Below are 8,960 nucleotides of genomic sequence, written 5' to 3'. Positions count from 1 at the left end.
ACTCAATGAGGAATATCGCTTGGGGCCGGCGATGCTGACTCGACACGTGGGTGATAGCGGAGTATACGAGCACAAGCGATGTTGGGGAGGAATAGTGACAAGAGGTTGAAAAGCCTCAGTGTTATAATGTTTATTGTATGTTTTTGTGTTTAAGATGCCCCTATTTTTAAATGGACTATTAAGTCCAATAATTGTAAAATTGAAGTAAGATGTTCAATACCTCGTTTTGTCTTTTTTCTGTGTGTAAAAAAAAAAAGAGAATAATGTTTTAGAGAAGCAATGGATCGGCGGGCGTTTTTTATCTTCTCCCATTAATATCATTCTCTTTTCATCATTCACCTCATCAATGTTTTTGTCCAGCCCGCAAGCTACTCTGTGTCAAAATTTTTGAAATAAAGTAGGTTGCTTACAAACCACATGGTTCCGGGTTCAGTCCCACTACATGGCACCTTGGGCAAGTGTCTTCTATTATAGCCTCTGGCTGACCAAATCCATGGGAGTGGATTTAGTGGATGGAAACTGATAGAAGATCGTCGTATATATGTATATATATATATATATATATATCTATATATATATATATATTATATATATATATATATATATATATATATATTATTACTTGAAGGAATAAAATCCAAACTTACAAGGAAATATTTTCTAATTTTTATTATATATATATATATATATATATATGTGTGTGTGTGTGTGTGTGTGGTGTGTGTGTGTGTGTGTGTGTGCGTGCGTGTGTTTGTTGTATAACATACCCCCAACATAACTTGACAATCTATGCTAGTGTTTTTACGCCCGCATAACTTAGCGGTTCGGCAATGGCGACCGATACAATAAGTACTAGGTTTACAAAGTATAATTTCTGGGGTCGATTTTGTCGACTAAAGACCATCAGGTTGAGGGTGAAGGTAGTGCAGGTTGTTGCAAAGTGGCTGTGCATCAGGAGGTGTGAAACCTGGAATGACAGATTTACCAGGAATAATGCGAACAAGACACAAGTTGAGGATTGATCAACACGGAGTGGTTTATCTGTTTGAGAGGATTTGGAAGAACCTAATGACCTCAGGAAACATCCTTGACGAATATCCTAGGTGCATTACAGAATGATGCATGTAAAAAATATATTTCGTTTATCAGGCTGGTAGTTGGTAGAGCTGTAAAATACCGATTAAACTCCATTCTTATGATGTTTTTTTACATCCTTTACGATGTGAAATCAAATTCCAGCAAAGACGACTTCGCTTTTCATCCCTCCGAGGACGATTAAATATATAACTGGAACGTTTTATTTCACAGTCTTTCCAACAAAGTATGTAGATGTAGCATTATGCTAACGATAGAATTCCTCACAATAATAAAATTTATCAAACATATTTATCGAGAAAAAATACCTGTGAGATATTTTTCCCCGTGTTTCTCATCTTATTCTGTTTTATTATTCATAATGGCCATTTTATGTGAATATTTCCGACCGGCGTGACCGACATAAATTCTATCACTGCGAGTAATATATATGTTTTGACAGCTTATCTTTCAGAACGATTTTGTATTCAGAAGGAATTGATATATCGATGAAAAATCATATTTACTAGCACAACTAATAACGATTTATAGATGATTTGCATTAATTTTCTGACCACTAGACATAGAACTGTCTCAGACTATCGAGTATTCACCATTTTCAATGGCTGTCTTTGGTAAGCATTTGTAACCATTTTCTTTCGCTATCTGTAAGAGATTTGGTAGATTCTTCATATTACCAACTAAATGAAACTACCTACTTTGCTATGTATTTATGTATTACGATTTGGCTAAGATTGGGAAACCTGTCTCAAAGTTGTTATATATTTCTTCTGTTCAAATGCAAATTCTAAATTTAGTTTTCGTATCTTGGTTTTGTATATTTTATAGAGTTTTTTTATGGACATTTTCTGGATTTATTTCAGCGAGATAAGGTTTCTATTTGTGATTTTAGATCCGATATTCTCGTTTGGAAATCTAGCAAGTAATGAACACCAGCAAACTATTTTACCTTTTTTAACCTGCTATTTTTGGCAGCTTCTTTTAAGATAATCTTTTATTAGCGGCCATGCTAGGGCATCACCTAGCAGGGTTCTTGTCACACAATTCGACCTCATTACTTATTGTTTCGCTTTTAAGTTTGGTACATATTCTATCGGTCTTTGCGTTGAATAGCTAAACAAGCCACTTGTCAAGCAGCAGTGTTACGGGGTGGGGGTCACAAGTACAGCCACATACAGAAACACATACATGTAGACGACGGTTCGACAAAGTTTCTGTCTCTCAAATTCCATCACCAAACATTGATTTGAGGTATAGAAGAAAACACTTGCCCGAGGTGTCACGCAATAATACCCGAAAACAGAGCTTAGTAACTGCAAACTATTTTCTCTTTATGTTATATTTCTTTTCTCCTCTATAAGAACATATAAGGGCATGCTGGGCCAGATATGATAAGTCTGAGTTTTAAGTATTTTGGATGCAGTAATTTCATGTACTCCATTACTTGTTCTTTTCCTGAATGTTGAATATTTGTGTGTGTGTGTGCGTGTATATATATATATATATATATATATATATATATATATCTATGTGTGTGTGTGTTTACATACACACTCACACACGCACACATATATACATACATCAATATGTAGATTTTGTGAGAGTTTTGTGATGCATTTGTGTCCACCTTACTAAAGTAATCTCAAACCTCCTGTTACTATAATCAACACCACAATCCCTATCACCTCCTACGATCATAACCACAATCATTAGCACTCCACGAATTTCCTACATAATATATATAAGTATATATATGTGTGTGTGTGTGTGTGTGTGTCTTATATGTGTGCGTGTGTGTACATGTGCATGTCTTTGTGTGTGCCATTTTGTCCATATTGTGTTTGTGTCCCGCCACGCTTGACAATCGATGTTAGTTTATTTACGTCCCCGTCACCTAGCGGTCCAGCAAAAGAGTGCCGAACTTGCAAAAATAAACAGGGCGGTTGATTCGGTTCTTTAAACCATTCAAGGCGGTGCTCCAACATTGTCGCAGTCCACCAACTTTAACAAGTAAAAGATGAATGATAAGGAGTGTGTTTTTGTTTGTATTAATGATCAGCGTTTATTGTGATGTCGGTGGTGGTAGAAAAGAAGCGTGATATTATAGTAGTAACTTGATCTAGACGAGACTGTCAATAGAGACAAGACACGTAAGATGATGCTCAATCACTTTTGAACAGTCTAATACTTTAGACGAATCGTAGTTTGTACTACATTCATAATAAATAAGATATTTACTTTTAACGTTTGCAATATTTCCTTTCTGATATGTTGTATCGGTTTTATAGTTTTATGTAATAGAATACGATTCCAAGTTTTGCTTTTGATGTCCGTCAGACAGAGTAAATATCTGATGTGGGCGGGAATCCAACCTAAGTGTCTGAACCAAACACAAACTGATATGTCATATATACTTCAGACTTTCAATGTTGTTATCATCAGAGAAATAAAGCAATATTCTCATGCCTTGTATAGACTGTACACTTTTCTATGCATAAGTGTGTAACAGATTTATCTTTGCGAATTGGGTCTGTTGTCTTTATATCTTTTACCTGATTCAGTCATTGGACTGTAGCCGAGCTGGGGAACTGCCTTGAAGAATTTTAGACGAAAATTTCTAGCGAAATACTTGTTTTTTTAAAGTAAAGTATTTTTTTAAAGAACCGCTACGTCAGCAAACACCGGCTGTGATGCAGTAGCAGTTCACAAACACAAAGATAAATAAGGTAGACACATACATTCACACACACACACACACACATTCGACAGCCTTTCAGATGGTTTGCGTCTACCAAATTTCTCGGCAAAGGCATGGGTGAACGTGGAGCCTTTCGCAAGGGTTTGCACAGTGGCACTGAACTATGTGATTGCAAAGCGAGGCTCTTAACCACTCAGGCATAATGTAATCGAATCCTTCGTCACTTCACTTCTCAACAAAGATGTCTACAATACACGTACTCATGTTGGAATGAAATTTTGAATAAGCTATCTCATTCGCATCAGTATCTATCTCTTACTCTGTAAAAAAGAAAACATCCCCTCCTCTCACTCCTCCGTCTACGCAGGCTCTGTAGTGACGACCATGACTTTGAAACTCAGTCTCAACTCATGGCTCGCCACTTCATCTTACCAGAGCATGTTCCGTGGACCGTCCATCTGCTCACGCCCCATGAACCCGACCCGCCGTCTCCCGCCTCCCGTTTCCCATCACTTACAACCCCACCACCCTACCCCTCCAACGCACCATTCTCCGAGGTTCCGGCGACTCCAGTCCGAGAACTCCACTTCGCACATCTTCCCTAACCGACCCCTCCCCTCCTTCAAACGATCCCACAGACCACAAGGCCTCTTAGTCCACAGTTTCCTCCCTAACCCAACCTTCCAACCCGGCTCGTTTACCTGCTCCCGCCCACGCTGCCGCACTTGCCCCACCTCTCCAACGCCACCCTCCTTACCGGCACTCATCATTGACCCTATCACATCACCTGCACTTCTACCAATGTCATCTACTGGATCTCCTTCTCTATACATCGGGCAAACTGGACGCCGTTTGGCTGACCAGTTCGCGGAAGACCTCCGAGATATCCGACTCGGCAATAACACCCCTGTATCGCACCATTTCCGCTCTACTGGTGACTCTTTGCAACACCTGTCCGTGTTCGGATTGTCCTTGCAAAGGGGCCATCCGGACTCCTGTTTGCGTCGTGAACAGGGATTAAGCTTCTCTCTTCGCTCCTTTGTGCCACATGGGCTCAACTCTTCACCCCTCGCCTCTCTCCCCCGCACACCTACTTTCTCCCACCCACCTCTCCTCCCTTGCTCCGATTCCTACTTCTCTTCACTCCTACTCTCCTTCTCTCTTCTCTTCATTCCTACCCACCTTCTCGTTCCGCATTCAACGTCACCCTCCTTCGTAAACCCACCCAACCTACACATTACAACCTCATCTTCCCTATCCTTCCCATAGCACCCCATCCCTTACACCCACTCCCATATACCCCGCCTCTACCCTCACCCTCTGCCTATTCACATAGCCTACCTCTACTCCTACCTTCCGCCTAACCCACACCCCGCCATTTCTTTCCCCACTCTCGCCTCCCCTACCTCCCAACACCATCACACCACACCACTTCACCATACACCACCATACCACACAACACATCACATCACACCACCACGCATACACAAGCACTGACCACTTCCCAGCCCCACATCTTCACACCTACACATACACACGCACACGTCAAGGTCAACAGCCCTCATCCACACGCACATACATACCCTCTTATACACACCCACGCACGAGCACCTTCGTTTTGGTATCACTACTACTTTATTATCTCCCCTTATTCCTAGATCTCCTGTGTGATCCTTCTGTCTGGCATTCGCCATGATAGATCGCTAACCATATATATATATATATATATAATTATATATATATATATATATATGTATAAATATATACATTTGTATACATGCATGTATGCATTCATGTACTAATTTTTGAAACTAACATTGCTTATTAAATATAATCCTGTATGTTGTATGAAATTCAGTACGTTTAACGATTAAAATTATAATGGTAAAGACCATGCTGTTGATTACGTTAATTGATTTTTTGGGTGGAAATAAGTATGTTGAGAATTCCATATACAAATTCTAAATATAGACAGAACTTAGAAGCCAGTGATACTAGTAACTATACATAACACAAGTGTTCTACGTGAGTTATTTTCTATACAAGGGAGAATCTAAACCCGAAGCAACACAGTATGCGTGGGTAAGGTTTATAGCAGTACATTTTATGAATGATCTCGTGAACATTCTTTGGTGGGTATATGGCTATTTTGAAACTTCAAATATTGATAATATTTAATCGGTTCGTAATCAGAACACATTCTACTCATTCAAAAGTTAATGTAAACCATTTAAAGTGGCCAGAAATACTAGTAGCTTACAATATCTGTTGATATGTTATGATTAACCTATGCTTGTAATATCACTAAAACACCATAACAGACACTAAGCTTCTTCTTTAAGATGACGGTACGTTCACAACTGAAGGCGGCAAGCTGGCAGAATTGTTAGCACGCCGGGCGAAATGTGTAGCCGTATTTCGTATGCCGTTACGTTCTGAGTTCAAATTCCGCCCCGAGGTCGACTTTGCCTTTCATCCTTTCGGGGTCGATAAATTAAGTACCAGTTACGCACTGGGGTCGATGTAATCGACTTAATCCTTTTGTCTGTCCTTCTTTGTCCTCTCTGTGTTTAGCCCCTTGTGGGTAGTAAAGAAATAGGTATGTTCACCACTGATCACTTGCTGGTAGACCTTCCACAACGCAGAAACTAAACACTGTATAATGACAATACTCATCTGTATGGAAGAATAATTTGTTGCACGTAGACATCCAAACGAATGAATATTTAATTCGCCTACACGTTGGCGAATTAAGCATTTTGGAATCGATTCATTGAAAGATTCATTATTCGTCTAGACTTTCTAATCAGGACTTTACAGTCGGGTGATTGCCATTCCTTATCTATTTTCTCATTACTACAAAGCACTTCAGTTCTTCTGAAGTAGCTGCCTTACTAGGAAATTTCGACCCGACTAACTCTTACTCTGTTCCATCTCATTTCGCTGTGCCTCTTCTCCAAGATCCTCAGACAACAATAGCTAAGTTATTCCTCCCTGGAACTAACTGCAACTCTCTGTAAATCTTTTTCGTACCTACACAGTTTCCTCTTGTAATCACTGACCTTCAAATATTCAAGCCCAGCGTCACTGAACCGCTTCACGACCACAATTTTGGAAGTAGTGTATGAGAGTGTATATATTATATATATGTTCGTGCGTGTGTCTCTAATTGTGCGTATGCGTATGTGTGTATATGTGAGTGAGTGTATGTGTGTGTGTATGCGTGTGTGTCTGTATTTGTGCGTATGCGTATGTGTGTGTGTGGGGGTGTTTGTGTGCACCTGGCACAGTCATCAAAGACCAGGCGCTTTTTCTGCACGAATTCTAAGTTATACACAAAAGTAGTCAATCTCTTTTCATCTTTTCCTTGTTTCCTTCTTAATTTTCTTTCCCCTTGCATGCTTTCTTTATTTCTTTCTTTAATTTCATTCCTATTCTTTCTTTCCCTTTTCATTCTTCTTTTCCCAATCATTAGATATAAATTTAGATGACGTTTAAAATCTACATATAACATTCAACTTCATCAAAGAAATAAAGCCATTATGTTCGGTTCGGAAAGAATCTTGAAATAAAAATGGAAAACCGACAAGCCAACATATATATAATTTAAATGGATAGAAAGCAATTCTTTCCTGAATGGAAAATATATTTTATAGGACATGAAGGAATTAAAAGACAAATGCAACAGGAGAAGATTGGCAAAATATATCCGCTTTGATTTAGCTTCTCTTTAGCGCCCCTTCATTCATTAATATTATGGATATAAAACCAATTATAATCTTTAATAAGATATTAGAATTCGGTGCAATGCGAACATTCAGAAGAATTTTATTAGCACAGATGTTTTACTTTATAAAAAATACTTATCACAAAAATAATTTCATCTTTTGCTGGTTTCAGTCATTGGACTGCAGCCATACTGGGCCTCGCCTTGAAGATTTTAGTGGAACAAATCGATACCAGGAATATATATTTCAAAAAGAATGTGCTTATTCTATCGTTCCTTTTATTGAACCGCTAAGTTACGGAGACGTACGTTCACCAACACCAGTTGTCAAGCGGTGATGTGGGAGGTGGAAGAGAATCATAAAGACACACAGATATATGCATATATATATATATATATATATATATATTATAATATATATATAAGGATATTAGCCAACTGAATATGTCTAGGGACAGGGCAGGGTGGTGGGGGGTGTCACTGTTGCATTTAGCCCCAGGCGAACATCACGTCACCAGAATGGCCCACGCCATCACGGCGTCCTCTATCTTGCAAAGGGAGATCATTCACCAAGAAGCGGATACCACACACGGACCTAGGTTTCAAGGTGTATTGCCTATTATCAACGTGTGGTAGGCATCGCTTCTCGATGAACGACCAACCGTGCAAGATATATATAAGGATTTTCAAGTAAATACATTTACTGATTTCGAATATATATTAGAAGAAATGAGGTAATCAGAAGATCGGATGGTTCATATTTACAGATATTTATTTATATATTACATTTTTTACATATATATATCATATCATTCAGATCATTAGCGCTTTCTCCCATTCTAGTGGGGTTTTCAAATCAAAATAATTCCTTTGTGGGGAATTTTAATCATTTTATAGAGTTTCGTAGTCGTGGGGAGAAACAAGACAGCACAAGAGGGTGAAGTGGATGATGAGGAAGTGAGAGAGAGAACATATGTGTATGTGTGTGTGTGTGTGTGTGCATTTGCATCTGAGGCTAAAGAGAAAGAGGGGAAGGGAGAAGGAAGAAGGAGGATTTCCTTTGGCCTGCTGGACCCCCAAGGGAGTTTTAGCTTTTGTCCATTTTAGTGTCACTGAGTGTGTGTTGGCAGGCCATAGATTACACCTTTTATGATTTTGAAGAGGGCCATTTGGGGTCTAAGAACTCATTCTACTTTGTATGATCGTTTTGTGGAGGTGTGTGTGTGTGTCTCTGTGTGTTTGGAGAAGGGGAGAGAGACAAAAAGAGAAAAGGGAAAATAAAAATAAAAATAAAAATAAGGGAGGAAGGGGAGAAGAAAAAAAAATTGTGTTGATATTTATACCACTACATATATATACACAGACTTATACATGAAATATTTGAAAAAAAAACCTTTTATCCGTTCAAAATGAACAATCAAATTGCACCATCTTGAAAAT

The sequence above is a fragment of the Octopus sinensis genome, linkage group LG8 (genome assembly GCF_006345805.1).
Source record: "Octopus sinensis linkage group LG8, ASM634580v1, whole genome shotgun sequence".
NCBI lineage: Eukaryota > Metazoa > Mollusca > Cephalopoda > Octopoda > Octopodidae > Octopus > Octopus sinensis.
This window is presented reverse-complemented; position numbering follows the sequence as displayed.